The 9,208-nt window shown below is 40.2% G+C and overlaps 1 non-coding gene and 1 pseudogene across 1 annotated transcript; one reads left to right on the top strand and one right to left on the bottom strand.

Annotated features, from left to right (window-relative positions):
* The first annotated feature begins 989 nt into the window (after positions 1–989).
* On the top strand, positions 990–3,777 carry LOC143643439 (ribonucleoside-diphosphate reductase subunit M2-like; annotated as a pseudogene).
* Positions 3,778–4,675: 898 nt separating this feature from the next.
* LOC143645401 (small nucleolar RNA SNORA71) lies at positions 4,676–4,813 on the bottom strand. The gene has a single exon (XR_013157110.1). It is a non-coding gene; the product is annotated as a small nucleolar RNA SNORA71 (small nucleolar RNA).
* Positions 4,814–9,208: the final 4,395 nt, after the last annotated feature.

The following is a 9,208-nucleotide window of genomic DNA, read 5'->3' as shown; positions in this document are numbered from 1 at the left end:
AGGAGTGAGGAGAAACTGACTATATAGTTATTTAATAAGCATTTTTTGAGCAATTGCTATATAACAGGAAATATGCTAAATTTTGAGCTACAGAGATCAATATGACATTATTTCAACCCACAAAGTTGCTCACAGCCTAGTGGCTGATATAGTAGGATGTTCCAGAAGGAGAACAGTCACCAGTTGGTGTGGCAACATGAAGGTAGGGGAAGGGTGAGGAATTCAGATTTGAGGTTATAGACAGTAGTTGGAGATGAGGTTGGTACCTTATTTAAAGAGTTCAGTAAATGTTAAAGGATTTATCAAGAAATTTAAACTTTTTTAAAAAAAAGTTAGAGTAAAATGCATAAATAGATATATGTGTGTGTGTGTGTGTGTGTGTGTGTGTGCATGTGTATAGCCATTTTCACTCCCAAATGAGAGAAGAGTGATCTAGAGCAACTCAAAGCTCTATTTCAAGAGGGGTTTATGAATCAGCAGCATCAAAGAGGCAATGGGAGCTACTCTGCAATTCAAAATCTTGGAGCCAGATCAGAGCTAATCAGGATTTTCATTTGAACAGAATCTTATGACCATATGATTCACATGTGCCTGAAGCAGAGTGAATTATGTATGTCAGATGAAAACACCTGTTCTTAATCCTAATCCATTACTGTGGGTTGTCTCCCCATTGTAAATCGGACCTTTTGAAGATGTTACCTTTGTCAAGGTGTGGCCAAATGAGAATCAGGTTGGGCTTTAATCTTTTTATTTTTTTAATTAAATTATTTTATTGCAAACAGTACTCTTGAGGGCACAGAGCAAATACAGTAATTGGCAGAGACATCTTGGGATCTTACTCTCAGAGGGTCCCCACATTTAGAAGGATCACCCTTACACCCTTCACGCTGCCACTGCATGTCAGCACATGTCTTCCCAGCGGGAGTATGAGCTCCTGAGCAGGCATTCGAATTAACTCCAGCCTCAAAGTCCTGCTGGTGGCCAGTGTCGCTAGCTCTCTGCCTCCGTCGCCGTCATGCTCTCTGTACGCGTCCCGCTCGCCACCCTGGCGGACCAGCAGCAGCTCCAGCTCTCACCCCTGAAGGGGCTCAGCCTGGCGGACAAGGAAAACACGCCTCCGGCTCTCAGTAGCGCCCGCGTCCTGGCCAGCAAGACCGCCCGGAAGATCTTCCAGGAGCCCGCCGAGCCGGAGAAAACTAAGGTACCTGTCTCCAGCGTGGAGGATGAACCACTTCTGAGAGAAAATCCCCGTCGCTTTGTCATCTTTCCTATAGAATACCATGATATTTGGCAGATGTATAAGAAAGCTGAGGCTTCCTTTTGGACAGCTGAGGAGGTGGATCTTTCCAAGGACATTCAGCACTGGGAAGCCCTGAAGCCTGAGGAGAGATATTTCATATTGCATGTTCTGGCTTTCTTTGCAGCAAGTGATGGCATAGTAAATGAAAACTTGGTGGAGCGCTTTAGCCAAGAAGTTCAGATTACAGAAGCCCGCTGTTTCTATGGCTTCCAAATTTTTTTTTTTTTTTTTTTTTTTAAAGGAAAGACAGAGAGAAGGAAGGAAGGAAGGAAGAAAGGGAAACATTTTTTTAAACATTTTCTTGTTTTATTGTATTCTGTTTCTCCGTTTTTGTTACATGGGCTGGGGCCGGGAATCGAACCGAGGTCCTCCGGCATAGCAGGCAAGCACTTTGCCCGCTGAGCCACCGCGGCCCGCCCCCCATATGGCTTCCAAATTGCCATGGAAAACATACATTCTGAAATGTATAGTCTCCTTATTGACACTTACATTAAAGATTCCAAAGAAAGGGAATTTCTCTTCAATGCAATTGAAACGATGCCTTGCGTAAAGAAGAAGGCAGACTGGGCCTTGCGTTGGATTGCGGACAAAGAAGCTACCTATGGAGAACATGTCGTAGCCTTTGCAGCAGTGGAAGGAATCTTCTTTTCTGGTTCTTTTGCATCGATCTTCTGGCTCAAGAAACGAGGACTGATGCCTGGCCTCACCTTTTCCAATGAACTTATTAGCAGAGATGAGGGTTTGCACTGTGACTTTGCACTCATGTTCAAACACCTGCTTCACAAACCTTCAGAACAGAGAGTAAAAGAAATAATTATCAACGCTGTTAGGATAGAACAGGAGTTTCTTACTGAGGCCTTGCCTGTGAAGCTGATTGGAATGAATTGCACTTTAATGAAGCAGTACATTGAATTCGTGGCAGACAGACTTATGCTGGAACTGGGTTTTGGCAAGGTTTTCAGAGTAGAGAATCCGTTTGACTTTATGGAGAATATTTCGCTCGAAGGGAAGACCAACTTCTTTGAGAAGAGAGTAGGCGAATATCAGAGGATGGGAGTGATGTCAAGTTAAACAGAAAATTCTTTTACCTTGGATGCTGACTTCTAAATGAACTGAGGATGTATTCCTTTTTCGCTGATTTTTTTTCCTTCTCAAAAAAAAAAAAAAAAATCAGCTACTTGAAACGTATCAACCAGCTACACCACAAAATAGCCCAATAGGAATATTTGATGGCATCTGTAAAACTGTGTAGCTACCTCAAAAGTAGTCCTGTTAATAATACAAGTGGAGTTGCCTAGGAGGATATCTAAGACACAAGGCTAGGAGGGTTTTTATGGAAGATTTTGGCTGTGTTTGGTTTTTGCAAGCAGGTTGGCTGTAGGTGACTTTGCTATATATAACTGTACCCGTAAGAATCTTGGCTTTTGGGAGGGGAGACCCTCAAGCTAGTTGGATCCAGCAGGATTGAGTATTCAGTTAACTCCCACAAGGCAGTTGGAAGATGTCATCCTCACTGCTTTAAAGCAGATTTTAAAGTTTACTTATTAGTTTGTATATAAAACTGGCACTTTATATGCAATAAACGTTGTACTGTCAAGCTACAAGCCTAATAGCTTCACTTCGTTAGTTTCTACACCAAAATGCAATGCAAAGTATTCAGTCGACCACTTAATGGGAGCCAATCCTGAATTTACTAGGTGACTAAAGTTAAACCTGTGTAGACTAAGCCTGTTCTATCTAAGCTTTATTTTCTTTCATGAATTGACCTTATAAAAATAAGGTCAGTTCTGTGCATACCAAGGTATTATCCAGAAGCTGCCACATAGAAGACAAAGTGTGTGTTTTATTCTGTAGCACAGCTGTGCATGTTGAAATAGAGTGTCCTGGGATAAGGGAAAAGAAGGTTTTAGGTTTTTTAAAGGGTAATCTTCCCGGGAGAAACTTCTAACTTAAGTCCTTAAAAATGGAGGCATTACCTTGGCTGACTGCTGGTGAACTCGGTCTTAATACCTGTGAGGGGCAGTAACATTTTATTTCTCAAATGCTTGTGTTTCCCCCACCTAATTGGGAGGAAATGATCCTCAAAGGGTCTTAGATGGGATCTGACATAATGCAAATTTTTCAAATCATCTTCATATGTGATCACCTCTACAAGATCTTGTTCTTCAGTGGTAAGGCCAGGACTGAAGTTGGGTCTTCTAAAAGTTGGGTGTGTTTCTTTAATTAGAAACTTTCTACATGTGGCCTTTGGATTTTACCTATAGTTCATGCTTGGAAGTAACCACCCAGTGTTTTCTTACAGTCATGATTGATTGATTGATTAGACATTGCCCAGTGCGATCACTCCTGACATTTGCCTAAATCTGGTGCCAACCTGATTGCCTAAACTTCAACAGAAAACTAGTGTGCGCTATTGATGTATGTTCCATTCAAATTTTTAATTTCAGAAGAAAGTATAAACTAATAGATATGCTTAATAGGGCTTGTGTTGTCAATCTGCCTTTATGTTGCAAACAAAAAAAGCCAAGACATTACATGGCAAGTGATGCTTGATATACATTGACACTTGCGCAGCATTTGTCAGCTGATGGCATTGACTGTTTGACCATTTGACCTCTGGCCTGTTGTAGGTTTCTTCAACACTTATTGTATAAATTGTCTAGTCAGTCTTTTTATTCCTGTAATATGGGACTTTTCTATCTATTGTATTGCTACTAAACTTAATAAATCGAGATTATGGCCCTTACACTTGGGCAACATTAAAATGAATAAGCACTTTTCCCTTGTGTTGTCAGGTACAAGGAGGGAATTTGGAATCAGATTTTAGGATTCCACTTCTCATTATTAGCTGTGTAACTTGAGAATTCTGCCAACTCAGATCCAAGTCCTTATCTGTTGAAAGGAAAAGTTTTTAGTGTAAAGCATTTCAAAGATTGAATACTGCACAAGTGTTAAATGATTAAAATAAAATTGTTCTGTCAGTTAAAAAAAAAAAAAAAAGTCCTGCTGGTGCTGCTCCCCTTCCCTGAAATGCCTTCCTATTGCTCAGTGCCTTCCATTCTTTCAAACCCTGCCCAGATCCCACAGCTCCAAGAGGGCACTTCTCTTAGAAAATCATTTTGCAGTCACCACCTACTATCCCACATCACACTTACTCATTTTGCACAATTCAATCCTGGCTTATATAAATGGGACTAAGGTTCTATAATCCTTAGCTACCCTCAAAATATCTAAATGTTGATAAGGACATAGCCTGGCTTCTGATACTAGAAGACCAAGCTAAGAAAGGCCAAGCTATAATATCTCCTGTCACTCTCAGGCAGTGGCTCACAATGCTCCCAAGGCCTAGAGGGGTTGGCATAATAGAAGCAGAAATATGTGAAAGCATCAGCACTTGCAAGGGACAGTGTGAACCCTCCAAACACGGGAAAACACGGGACCCTCCACAATTCCTTTCCCTGCATTATTCATGACCAGGACACAGGCAACCCATGATTACTTCTGACTGCAGGTGTGGGCTTTAATCTTTATTACTGGAAACCTTTAAAAGGAAATTCATACACAGGGAGAAGAAGCCATAGGAAGAATCTAGAATTCAAAGCGAACCAGAAGAGCAAGGAGAAGATAATGCCACATGCACTGCCATGTGATGGAAAAGCCAAGGACCCAAGGATCGCTGCCAACCAGCCCCAGAATGCCAGCATCTTGATGACACCTCAATTTTGGAATACCCCTAGCCTCAAAACAGTGAGCCAATACATTTTCATTGTCTAAGCTAACCTGTTCTGTGGTATTTAGGACTGCAGCTAAGACAATAAGACAGCATCTTAACATCTGAGAAGCATCTGTCTAGGAATTCAAGAAACTTACTCATGGCCACACACCTGCCAATCATAAGACACATTTCCTGACCTCCCACCCAATTGTTCTTTTCACTTTTACCCCCATTCCTCAGGTGTATATTTGACTCCTCCCCAAGGTGTTGGGGCAGGAGACTCTTGTTTCTAGTCATGATCAAGTAGGAAGAGTAGGTTTTTCTGGAAAGTACAGGCCTGAAGAGAGAAACCCCATCCTGGCAAAAAAAGGTTTCTACCAAAAATATTTATTGGAGTCAAACTCCACCATATCAATGCTTATTACAGTGTTAATTCATGCATTTTCCCAATAGATATTTTGTGCTAAAAATCTATCCTTAAACCAAATATAGGAAGAACAGTAACAGTAATAATGCATTTAGTTGTGATGGAATTAAAATTATTCTGATGAGTTGACATTTCTTTCAACAAGGAGATCTCTAGGGTGATGCATATGGCAATGGAACATGATGGCAGCATTTGTGGGGTGGCGTGCAGTACTGAAAGGATCAGAAGAGGGAACAAAGGGTATTGATGGGAGAGAGAAAGTCTTTGGCCATGGAAAGTGAGGTTCTGTTAGGAGTCTCAGTGTGCTTGACAATGGTTGGTGACAGAGGATTTTATACAAAGGTTGCCATGGACAATGTTTTTTGATGTCTCCAAATGTTTGAGAGACATTTAGAAATGTTTAGCCTAAGTAAAGGTTGTGAATTTTCAGATTTGAGCTTCTTCATATATGTTACCATTCCAGCACTGAGGCAGGTAGATTATTTTACACAGAACTTCAAGGACAAATAATGCTTCTCCTAAAGCTCTTATTTGAAATTATATCTCCAAAGTTGCCCCTTCTTCAATGAGCCAAGCCTCCCAGCATACATGTCTTTATATAGTTCCTACCCTTTAAGTCTGGTCTGCCCTATTGTTTGTCCTTGACTTATAGACTCCAGGAAGAGGGACACTGTGTGTCTTCTAATGCTAGGTCATAAGAAGCCTTGCAGCTTCTGCCTGAGTCTTTTAGAATGCTGGTTCATATGAAGCTTTATATAACCTCCATTTAATTCATATCACATCCCCATGAATTAGTGAATTAGGTATGATATAATGCCCTAAAAATCGTCTATATAATGAGGCACTTAGCAAATAAGATTGCAGCCCTCAGAGAGCTCAGAGTTGACTTCCTTCCCACCATTTTTCTTAGGCATCCTTTCTTTACTTCCCTGTTCTTTTATCTCATCAAAATGTAGGCAGGACTTTGTCAACCAGTACCTACATCTTTGCACAGCCAGCCAGTGTTCTTCCTGAAACTGGACTCTTTACCTTCCAGAACACTCAGCATGTCACCACTCACCATCAAATGTATCACTTTAAAACACCATTAAATCTTGCAACCTTCCTATCAAGAGGCAAACAATGCTATAACAGATGAGGCCCTAGGCTTCACCAGGAACAGTGGAAATAGGGAAAAGAAGTTGATTAAGAAGCACTGCAGTGTCTTGAGGTCTATGAAGTTAGTAGGGTGGGCATTATTGAGTACAGGAACTGAAATTCTAGGAGGCTAAGGAAGAGGTAATATATGTATTAAAACAGAATACAGTGAGAAGTCCCAGTGATGGCCAGATCTAGGAAGCATGAAGTTGAAGTTCAATGACGCAAAAACCATTGAAAATTGCAAAGTTTAAGAGGTAGGAAGACAGGATTTTTCATGGGTAACCCACAAAGAATTTTAAAGCACCCAATATTATAAGACTTGGGGTGGAGAGTAAGATCATGAATCAGGTATAGGCATCTCTAATGAATTTAGGGGAATGACCAGGGAGGCATTTTTATAAAAGAAGGCAGAGTAGAACTAGCTTCAGAGGAGATAGAGAAATATTGAATTAGGAGCAGTTCTGGGGAACTAGAAGAATTTGAACCTCTTTAACTACAGGCTTGTGGTTAATGTGATGTTCCTTCATTTATTCCATTTTGTGTGTGTGTGTGTGTGTGAGCGTACCGTGTGCAAAGAATGGGATTGGGATGTGGAAGAAAAACCAGTCTTCACTTAGTGCCTTGGGGAAGGGAACTTCCTGAGGGGAGAGGGCAGTCCCTTCAAACATACGCTTCAGAACAATACTTATAGTACATAGGAGTTTGTTGTTGCTTTTTACACAAAACAGTTTTTCACTGCTACTTTCTTGATCACACTTATGAAAATTCAATTTCACAAACACTGCTTACATAGAAAAAATCAAGCCTCGCTTAAGGAAATAAAATAATTACTGTGATTGCCAAGCCATTGATTCCAGGTATTCTAGTAGCTTGTTATTAAGCTGGCCACCATGTGATTTTGCTCTTTGTCCTACCTCCTATCAATTTGGCTGTCATTTTACTCTTCAGCATTTCCTTCCTCAGAAGGCAAATAAGAGAAAAGAGAGAGTAAAGACAATGCTATATAATTTGTCTTTCCCATGGTATAAATTCCTTTCATATCTGTCATTTCAAACGTTCCAGAAACTTCACTTGCATCAAAGTATTGGGCCCTACCCACAGAGATTCTGTTTCAGTATGTCTGGGTTGGACTTGGAGAAATCACATTTCTAACAAATTCCCATGTGATGCTACTGCTCCTCATCCAGGAATCGAGCTTGAGAACCACAGGTACACAGAAGTCAGGGAATCTGGGTAAGATTTCTGGAACCGATGTAATCATGTAGTCTCAGACAAGGTAGTTAACTCCATCAGTTTCTTTATCAGTAGACGGAGACTATAAATAACACCTGTCTTTAAGTAATGGGTATAATGATTAAGGGAATTAATGCATGTGAAATCCTTTTGTAAACTCAAACATCTATGCCATTTTAAATTTCTCCTATTTTACAGTGGGAAAACTAAAGCAGAAAAAAATTGCAATTGATTTAAAATGTGAATTTTTTATTCATTAAGAATTCAATGAATTTTTCCCCACAATCTGGCAATAAACACAGATGGGCTGAACATAAGTAACTAGTGAAAAGATCTGATTCTGTTCCTCCTCTACCATTTATTTATTTACTATTTACATTTCACCAATTCTCACTGGAGACTTCCATATTTTTTATCTCTAACCCTGGTCGGTCTCCTTCGGCATGCTCAAAATTTGCATATTCAGCTGTCTACTGGATATCTCCTCTTAAATATTTCATACACATCTAAGAAACAATTGGGAAACTTCAAATTCTTGATTCCCTTCCCCTCCCCATCCACTCCTGGACTTTCCATCCTCAATGATACTACTCTCATCTCAACTGCTTACCTTCCTTTCTCCCTCCCTTACATTATGCATCAGCCAATTCCTGCTGCCATAATATTTCCCCTGAAATTCTGCAAAGGCCTCCCAAATTGGGTCCATATGTCATGTTCTTTTCCCCTGAATAGCCATAATTATCTTCTCAAAAGTGTACGCAAGGTGATGTCTCTCTTTCACATCTTTTGTGGGCTTCTCACTGAAGTTAGAATACAGTCCACACGTTCCCACTGAACAGAAGGTCCTGCAACCTGCTCTACTACTTGTCCCCTTGCTCCCACGTTCCAGTTATTCCGCCTGCTCTATGTCATTTAAAGCATTATATTTTTACTGTTATTTTGAAAGTACAATAACTGATCCATACAAAAGAACATATGTGGTGTGTATAAGCTACAAAGTAATAAAATAAGTATTCATGATCCTATCCCCTATTTGAGAATTAAGACCTTTGCTTGGTCTATATAGGCAGCCCCTGCTTCCCCCAGTGCCACCCAAATCATTGACCTCCATACTGCCTCTCTCAGGGGTAAACATTTTTCCAAATTTTGTTTATAATACTATGGCTTAAAAATAGTCTTATTATATGTATGTATCTGTTATATTTGCTTGATTTTAAGCCTTACAGAAAATAGTACCATACAGTAAATTGTCTTCAGTCAGTTGCTTTTTACCTTCAATATGTTCTGAAGTGTATCCATTTTGTTGAAGCAGATTCAAGTCTCCCATTTCCTCTGCTGGGTAAATATTCCACTCTGTAACTAAACTACAACTCATGGGACAGCAACTTATTTC

Source organism: Tamandua tetradactyla, chromosome 8 (genome assembly GCF_023851605.1).
Source record: "Tamandua tetradactyla isolate mTamTet1 chromosome 8, mTamTet1.pri, whole genome shotgun sequence".
In the NCBI taxonomy this organism is placed as follows: Eukaryota; Metazoa; Chordata; class Mammalia; order Pilosa; family Myrmecophagidae; genus Tamandua; species Tamandua tetradactyla.
The sequence above is the reverse complement of the archived record's forward strand: the minus strand, read 5'-3'. Positions and strand labels throughout refer to the sequence as shown.